This window comes from Bombina bombina, chromosome 7, assembly GCF_027579735.1.
Source record: "Bombina bombina isolate aBomBom1 chromosome 7, aBomBom1.pri, whole genome shotgun sequence".
Taxonomy (NCBI): Eukaryota; Metazoa; Chordata; class Amphibia; order Anura; family Bombinatoridae; genus Bombina; species Bombina bombina.
Genome location: NC_069505.1, coordinates 457,457,269 through 457,466,437, shown reverse-complemented (window position 1 = coordinate 457,466,437; position 9,169 = coordinate 457,457,269).

The window sequence follows — 9,169 nt, the reverse complement described above, 5'->3', positions numbered from 1 at the left end:
AGATTACCAAAATGTATAGAGGATGTGCTCTGGTCTGATGAGACTAAAATTGAACTTTTTGTCCATCAAAGAAAACGCTATGTCTGGCGCAAACCCAACACATCAAATCACCCAAAGAACACCATCCCCACAGTGAAACATGGTGGTGGCAGCATCATGCTGTGGGGATGTTTTTCAGCAGCCAGGACTGGGAAACTGATCAGAGTTGAGGGAAAGATGGATGGTGCTAAATACAGGGATATTCTTGAGCAAAACCTGTACCACTCTGTGTGTGATTTGAGGCTAGGACGGAGGTTCACCTTCCAGCAGGACAATGACCCCAAACACACTGCTAAAGCAACACTTAAGTGGTTTAAGGGGAAACATGTAAATGTGTTGGAATGGCCTAGTCAAAGCCCAGACCTCAATCCAATAGAAAATCTGTGGTCAGACTTAAAGATTGCTTTTTACAAGCGCAAACCCTCCAACTTGAAGGAGCTGGAGCTGTTTTGCAAGGAGGAATGGGCAAAAATCCCAGTGGTAAGATGTGGCAAGCTCATAGAGATTTATCCAAAGCGACTTGGAGGTGTGATCGCCGCAAAAGGTGGCTCTACAAAGTATTGAATTTAGGGGGGTGAATAGTTATGCACATTGACTTTTTTTGTTATTTTGTCCTATTTGTTGTTTGTTTCACAATAAAAAAAAAATGTCTTCAAAGTTGTGGGCATGTTCTGTAAATTAAATGATGCTGTTATGAGCGGCTTATTCTATTTTCATTATTTTATGTGTTTAACCAAACTTTTCCTTTTCTTTTATTGAACTCTTCTCTGAAACTGCAGATATATTACTTCTGTATTTTCCAGCAATTCACTTGTATCTGCATTTTTCTAACAACTTGCTTCTAACCTTATAGTTATACAAACATATAACTTTGTTTTGGATTTTTCTCATAGATTGTTTTCTAAATGTCTTTAAATCAAGGCCTCTCTCTCTAGTACCCAATTAGTATCTGGACAAATTCCAAAAAAGCATATCTTACTAATTCTAACATAGAGAACCTGTTTTTTTAGCAACCACTAATCACGTGAGATTTATTGGCCAATCATTATTAGCCAATTAGCTCTCTGCTTTGTAAGTTACTGTAATAGTATAAAAATGCATGTATATGAAAATGTGTTAGTCTTGCGTTGCTGTGTTTTGTGCTGGGACACTGTTGCAACAGTGTAATAAAGATTACCTCTCCTGACGTGAGCCCTTGTTTGATAAATATCTGGTCTGAACCTCTTTATTACTGCACCTGAGACGAGCTCACTCACGACAGTAACTTGGCAACTCTGGTGGGACGTGCTTCAGGTCGACCTTCCGTGCCTCCCTGGCTGGGAACCAAAATCTGCGCACACCCATCTGATTACCTGTGGGAGATTTTGTCTTGTTGGCTAGGGAGTCCCGGGGGCGATAAGGGAGTACGTCCTGAGGAACAGACCACAAACAACGGACACAATCTACCCCTTGGACCAGTCTGTGAGTGTCTTTATTTTTGTCTTTTGTGTTCATGTATGTGTAATATATGTTGTGGGTCTTTTACCCTTTTTTTTTATATTGGATCACTATTAAATTCAGTGGGACATCTGTCTGGCAGTTAAACACCATTAGGGTGCCAGCCCACTATAAAATAAAGTTTCAGATGACAGGAGATTTTACAGAGGCAGGAATAGTGATCTAAGACATATTGTGATTTGAGACTATTGTGACTTGACTTGACTATAGTGCTAATCTCTCCCGCTAAGCAGGGATGTTGAGGTAGTGTCCGTCCGTTAACTGCAGGGACTTGACTTGACTATAGTGCTAATCTCTCCTGCTAAGCAGGGACGTTGAGGAAGTGTCCGTCCGGTAACTGCAGAGACTTGATTAGGGATTAGAGTGAGGTGTGGATTTTGATTGGTTGAAGTGCCCCTGTTTCTTTCATGTAATTAGCAAGAGTCCATGAGCTAGTGACGTATGGGATATACATTCCTACCAGGAGGGGCAAAGTTTCCCAAACCTCAAAATGCCTATAAATACACCCCTCACCACACCCATAATTCAGTTTTACAAACTTTGCCTCCCGTGGAGGTGGTGAAGTAAGTTTGTGCTAGATTCTTTGTTGATATGCGCTTCGCAGCAGGCTGGAGCCCGGTTTTCCTCTCAGAGTGCATTGAATGTCAGAGGGATGTGAAGAGAGTATTGCCTATTTGAATACAATGGTCTTCCTCTAGGGGATCTATTTCATAGGTTCTCTGTTATCGGTCGTAGAGATTTCTTCTCCTACCTCCCTTTTCAGATCGACGATATACTCTAATATACCATTACCTCTACTGATTCTCATTTCAGTACTGGTTTGGCTATCTACTATATGTCGATGAGTGTCTTAGGGTAAGTAAGTCTTATTTTATTATGACACTCTTAAGCTATGGTTGGGCACTTTATTTATAAAGTTCTAAATATATGTGTTTAAACTTATATTTGCCTTGATTCAGGGTAATCAGTATTCCTTATTTCAGACAGTCAGTTTCATTATTTGGGATAATGCATATGAATAATTATTTTTTTCTTACCTTAAAAAATTTTCAATTTACTTTTTTTCCCTGTGGGCTGTTAGGCTCGCGGGGGCTGAAAATGCTACAATTTATTTCGTCATTCTTGGCGCAGACTTTTTTGGCGCAAAATTTTTTGTCATTTCCGGTGCCCTAATTGACGCCGGAAGTTTGTTCGTGGTTGCGTCATTTTTTGACGTATATGTGTTCGGACGTTTTTTTGCGCCAAAAATGTGGGCGTCGTTTTTGTCGGCATCTCCGGATGTGGCGTCATACTTGGCGCCAAAAAATATAGGCATTGTACTTAGCGCCAATAATGTGGGCGTCATTCTTGGCGCCAAAAAATGTGGGCGTCATTCTTATCTCCACCTTTTTTCCACATTATTTCAGTCTCATTTTTCATTGCTTCTGGTTGCTAGAGGCTTGTTCATTGGCATTTTTTCCCATTTCTGAAACTGTCATTTAAGGAATTTGATAATTTTGCTTTATATGTTGTTTTTTCTATTACATATTGCAAGATGTCTCAACTTGACCCTGGATCAGAATCTACTTCTGGAAAAACGCTGCCTGATGCTGGTTCTACCAAAGTTAAGTGCATTTGTTGTAAACTTTTGGTAACTGTTCCTCCGGCTGTAGTTTGTGATAATTGTCATGATAAACTTTCTAATGCAGATTGTATTTCCATTAGTAATAATTAATTACCTGTTGTTGTTCCTTCAACATCTAATGCTCAGGATGTCCCTGTTAATGTAAAAGAATTTGTTTCTAAATCTATTAGGAAGGCTCTGTCTGTTATTCCTCCTTCCAGTAAACGTAAAAGGTCTTTTAAAACTTCTCATATTTCAGATGAATTTTTAAGTGACCGCCATCATTCTGACTTGTCTGTTTCTGATGAGGATCTATCTGGTTCAGAAGACTCTGCCTCAGATATTGACACTGATAAATCTTCATATTTATTTGAAATTGAATTTATTCGTTCTTTACTTAAAGAAGTGTTAATCGCATTAGATATGGAGGAGTCTAGTCCTCTTGATACTAAATCTACTAAGCGTTTAAATTCGGTTTTCAAACCTCATATAGTTATTCCAGAAGTTTTTCCAGTTCCTGATGCTATTTCTGAAGTAATTTCTAGGGAATGGAATAATCTGGGTACTTCATTTACTCCTTCTCAAAGGTTTAAGAAATTGTACCCTGTGCCATCTGATAGATTAGAGTTTTGGGACAAAATCCCTAAAGTTGATGGGGCTATCTCTACTCTTGCTAAACGTACTACTATTCATACGGCGGATAGTACTTCCTTTAAGGATCCTTTAGATAGGAAGCTTAAATCCTTTCTAAGGAGAGCTTATTTATGTTCAGGTAATCTTCTTAGACCTGCTATTTCTTTGGCTGATGTTGCTGCTGCTTCCACTTTCTGGTTGGAGGCTTTAGCGCAACAAGTGTCAGACCATAATACTCATAGCATTGTTAAACTTCTTCAACATGCTAATAACTTTATTTGTGATGCCATTTTTGATATCATTAGAATTGATGTCAGGTATATGTCTTTAGCTATTTTAGCTAGAAGAGCTTTATGGCTTAAAACTTGGAATGCAGATATGACTTCTAAGTCAACTTTGCTTTCTCTTTCTTTCCAAGGTAATAAATTACTTGGTTCACAGTTGGATTCTATTATTTCAACTGTTACTGGGGGGAAAGGAAACTTTTTGCCTCAGGACAAAAAATCTAAAGGTAAATACAGGGCTGCTAATTGTTTTCGTTCCTTTCGTCAGAATAAAGAACAGAAGCCTGACCCTTCCCCTAAAGGAACAGTTTCCGTTTGGAAACCTTCTCCAGTCTGGAATAAATCCAAGCCTTTTAGAAAGTCAAAACCAGCTCCCAAATCTGCATGAAGGTGCGGCCCTCATTCCAGCACAGCTGGTAGGGGGCAGGTTACAATTTTTCAGAGATATTTGGATCAATTCGATTCACAGTCTTTGGATTCAGAACATTGTTTCACAAGGGTACAGAATAGGTTTCAAGGTAAGGCCGCCTGCGAGAAGATTTTTTCTCTCACGCATTCCAATAAACCCAGTGAAGGCTCAGGCGTTTCTGAAATGTGTTTCAGATCTAGAGTTGGCTGGGGTAATTGTGCCAGTTCCAGTTCTGGAACGGGGTCTGGGGTTTTACTCAAATCTACTCATTGTACCAAAGAAGGAGAATTCCTTCAGACCAGTTCTGGATCTAAAAATATTGAATCGTTATGTAAGGATACCAACATTCAAAATGGTTACTATAAGGACTATTCTGCCTTTTGTTCACCAAGGGCATTATATGTCCACAATAGATTTACAGGATGCATACCTTCATATTCCAATTCATCCAGATCACTATCAGTTTCTGAGATTCTCTATTCTAGACAAGCATTACCAGTTTGTGGCCCTTCCGTTTGGCCTAGCAACAGCTCCAAGGATCTTTTCAAAGGTTCTCGGTGCCCTTCTCTCTCTAATCAGAGAACAGGGTATTGCAGTATTTCCTTATTTGGACGATATCTTGGTACTTGCTCAGTCTTTACATTCTGCAGAATCTCATACGAATCAACTTGTGTAGTTTCTTCAAAGACATGGTTGGAGGATCAATTTACCAAAGAGTTCTTTTGATTCCTCAGACAAAGGTAACCTTTTTGGGCTTTCAAATAGATTCAGTGTCCATGACCTTGTCTCTAACAGAAAAGAGACGTCTGAAGTTGGTTTCAGCCTGTCGAAACCTTCAGTCTCAATCGTTCCCTTCCGTAGCTTTGTGCATGGAAATTCTAGGTCTCATGACTGCTGCATCGGACGCGATCCCCTTTGCTCGTTTTCACATGAGACCTCTTCAGCTTTGTATGCTGAACCAGTGGTGCAGGGATTATACAAGGATATCACAATTAATATCCTTAAATCCCAATGTTCGATCTTCTCTGACTTGGTGGTTAGATCACCATCGTTTAGTTCAAGGGGCTTCTTTTGTTCGTCCAACCTGGACTGTGATCTCAACAGATGTGAGTCTGTCAGGTTGGGGAGCTGTATGGGGATCTCTGACAGCGCAGGGGGTTTGGGAATCTCAGGAGGCAAGATTACCAATCAACATTTTGGAACTCTGTGCGATTTTCAGAGCTCTTCCGTTCTGGCCTCTTCTGAAGAGAGAATTGTTTATTTGTTTTCAGACAGACAATGTCAGAACCGTGGCGTATGTCAATCATCAAGGTGGGACTCACAGTCTTCTGGCTATGAAAGAAGTATCTCGGATACTTGTATGGGCGGAATCCAGCTCCTGTCTAATCTCTGCGGTTCACATCCCAGGTGTAGACAATTGGGAAGCGGATTATCTCAGTCGCCAGACGTTACATCCGGGCGAATGGTCTCTTCACCCAGAGATATTTTTTCAGATTGTTCAAATCTGGGGACTTCCAGAAATAGATCTGATGGCCTCTCATCTAAACAAGAAACTTCCCAGGTATCTGTCCAGATCCAGGGATCCTCAGGCGGAAGCAGTGGACGCGTTGTCACTTCCTTGGAATTATCATCCTGCCTATATCTTTCCGCCTCTAGTTCTTCTTCCAAAGGTTTTTCTTTTAGAATTCCTAGAATTTTACAGTTTCTTCAGGATGGTTTGGATAAAGGTTTGTCTGCAAGTTCATTGAAAGGACAAATTTCTGCTCTTTCTGTTCTTTTTCACAGAAAGATTGCTAATCTTCCTGATATTCATTGTTTTGTACAGGCTTTGGTTCGTATCAAACCTGTCATTAAGTCAATCTCTCCTCCTTGGAGTCTTAATTTGGTTCTGAGGGCTTTACAAGCTCCTCCGTTTGAACCTATGCATTCTCTGGATATTAAATTACTTTCTTGGAAAGTTTTGTTCCTTTTGGCCATCTCTTCTGCTAGAAGAGTTTCTGAGTTATCTGCTCTTTCTTGTGAATCTCCTTTTCTGATTTTTCATCAGGATAAGGCGGTGTTGCGGACTTCATTTCAATTTTTACCTAAGGTTGTGAATTCTAACAACATTAGTAGAGAAATTGTTGTCCCTTCATTGTGTCCGAATCCTAAGAATTCTCTGGAGAAATCTTTACATTCTTTGGATGTAGTAAGAGCTTTAAAATATTATGTTGAAGCTACTAAAGATTTTAGAAAGACTTCTAGTCTCTTTGTTATCTTTTCTGGTTCCAGGAAAGGTCAGAAAGCTTCTGCCATTTCTTTGGCGTCTTGGTTAAAGTCTTTGATTCATCATGCTTATGTGGAGAGTCGGTTAAATCCCCGCCTCAATGGATTATGGCTCATTCTACTAGGTCAGTTTCTACTTCCTGGGCTTTTAGGAATGAAGCTTCTGTTGATCAGATTTGCAAAGCAGCAACTTGGTCTTTTTTGAATACTTTTACTAAATTCTACCATTTTGATGTTTTCTCTTCTTCTGAAGCAGTTTTTGGTAGAAAAGTACTTCAGGCAGCTGTTTCAGTTTGATTCTTCTGCTTATAATTTCAGTTTTTTTCATTATTAAGATTAAAAGTTTTGATTTGGGTTGTGGATTATTTTTCAGTGGAATTGGCTGTCTTTATTTTATCCCTCCCTCTCTAGTGACTCTTGCGTGGAAATTCCACATCTTGGGTATCTACTATCCCATACGTCACTAGCTCATGGACTCTTGCTAATTACATGAAAGAAAACATAATTTATGTAAGAACTTACCTGATAAATTCATTTCTTTCAAATTAGCAAGAGTCCATGAGGCCCACCCTTTTTGTGGTGGTTATGATTTTTTTGTATAAAGCACAATTATTCCAATTCCTTATTTTTGATGCTTTCGCTCCTTTCTTATCACCCCACTTCTTGGCTATTCATTAAACTGAATTGTGGGTGTGGTGAGGGGTGAATTTATAGGCATTTTGAGGTTTGGGAAACTTTGCCCCTCTTGGTAGGAATGTATATCCCATACGTCACTAGCTCATGGACTCTTGCTAATATGAAAGAAATGAATTTATCAGGTAAGTTCTTACATAAATTATGTTTTTTGGTCGGATTTTTGTAGACTGGGCACTTTGTCATCAAAATTTACATTTACTTTAAGGAACAGGGATATAGTAATGGAATCCCGGCTATCTAAAATAGATAAAGACTCTCCCCTTGTTAAAGTATATGCAAATTAGGGAAATCTCAGTACTGCTTGCTTATAAAAAAAATAGACTTTATACTTTGTGCACAGAGCTCTGAGTTTCCTATACTCTCGGCCTTCATCCTGAATTAAGGTGGCCGAGATTTGGGTCCTTTGAGCTCTCTAAATTAATTGCCCTCCGCAATCTTCTGGTTGATCTATGCCCTGACCAGATGGACTACTATTATCTTTTTGAGAATAGTAGGGTTGCGGACACCAAATGAAAATGTGTTTTCTGTGTCACTAAAAGTTTGATGTATGATAAAATTGCTTTAGAATAAATGCTGGGAGTGAAATATTTGAGGTATGCGAGTTGATATGATTTTGTGTAAAATCGCTGCAAAAGAAAGCTGGCCTTGATGTCTGATGCAGGCTGGAGCTGTGTGAGTGTATCAGGGATTCTTAGCTAAGAAATTTGCCGTTGTAATGATTTGCTTGTTATTGCTGTAACTTGGTTTTAAAGTCCTATGTATGTTCTTAATTTTGTGTGCCAATAATAGCATTTTTTTTAGTTTTAAGTGATATTTGTTTTATGCATGGGCTGATTAGAGATTTAATGTGTATATAAAATATATTGTTTTTGCAAGTGAAGTAACTAAGGACTTTGTAAGTGCGATGGTGTGTGTAATTTTTGGTCACGCTCTAGTAAATATGAGAGTTTTACTGGCATATGTGATAAATAAGAGTTGATTCAAGTATGTTGTATTTGCAAGATTTGTGCAAGGAGTTAGTGGAAAAGATAAAATAAGGTTATAAGCTGTATATCATTAAATATATCTAAATCCACAGAAGAAGGCAGCACCTTGCAGTATAAAAATATCTTTATTTCCACATGCTGGAATAAAACAGTGACGTTTCGGGTGGGACACCCTTAATCATACAAAGCTAAAACACACTGTTCAAACCTTATAAAGGCCTACCTATGCACAGGTGTTCAATTAACATTTCTCAACACTTCCACCTAGTGGTTACTCATTTAATTACATCTATGTTAGAACTTAATGTTCTCATTTCACCTTGGTGCAAGATAGAATTAAAATCAATACAAAAAATATATACATATGCAAAACAATGACATATACAGATACAAATGTACTTTCAACCAAATAAATTATTGCTAAACAAATTATTGAAAATTATTAAAAAAACAATTTGTTGAAAAACACTTGCAGCAAATTTGGTGAAAAACAGTTGCAGCAAATCAGATGAAAAACAATTGCAGCAAATTTGACATTTCATGACTCAAAATGATTACAAAGATAGTTGCAAAGATGATTATAAAAATGATTATAAAAATAGAGTATAATCCAATTCTTTATTTAAACCCAAAGGTTGCATTGCATTGAGTTTGTAAATCCAAAATGCCTCCTTCTTTTTTAGCATTAACTCTCTATTGAAAACGGACCTGACTAATGTTGTGGCCACATTGGATAAAATGTCCTGACACTGGTGCC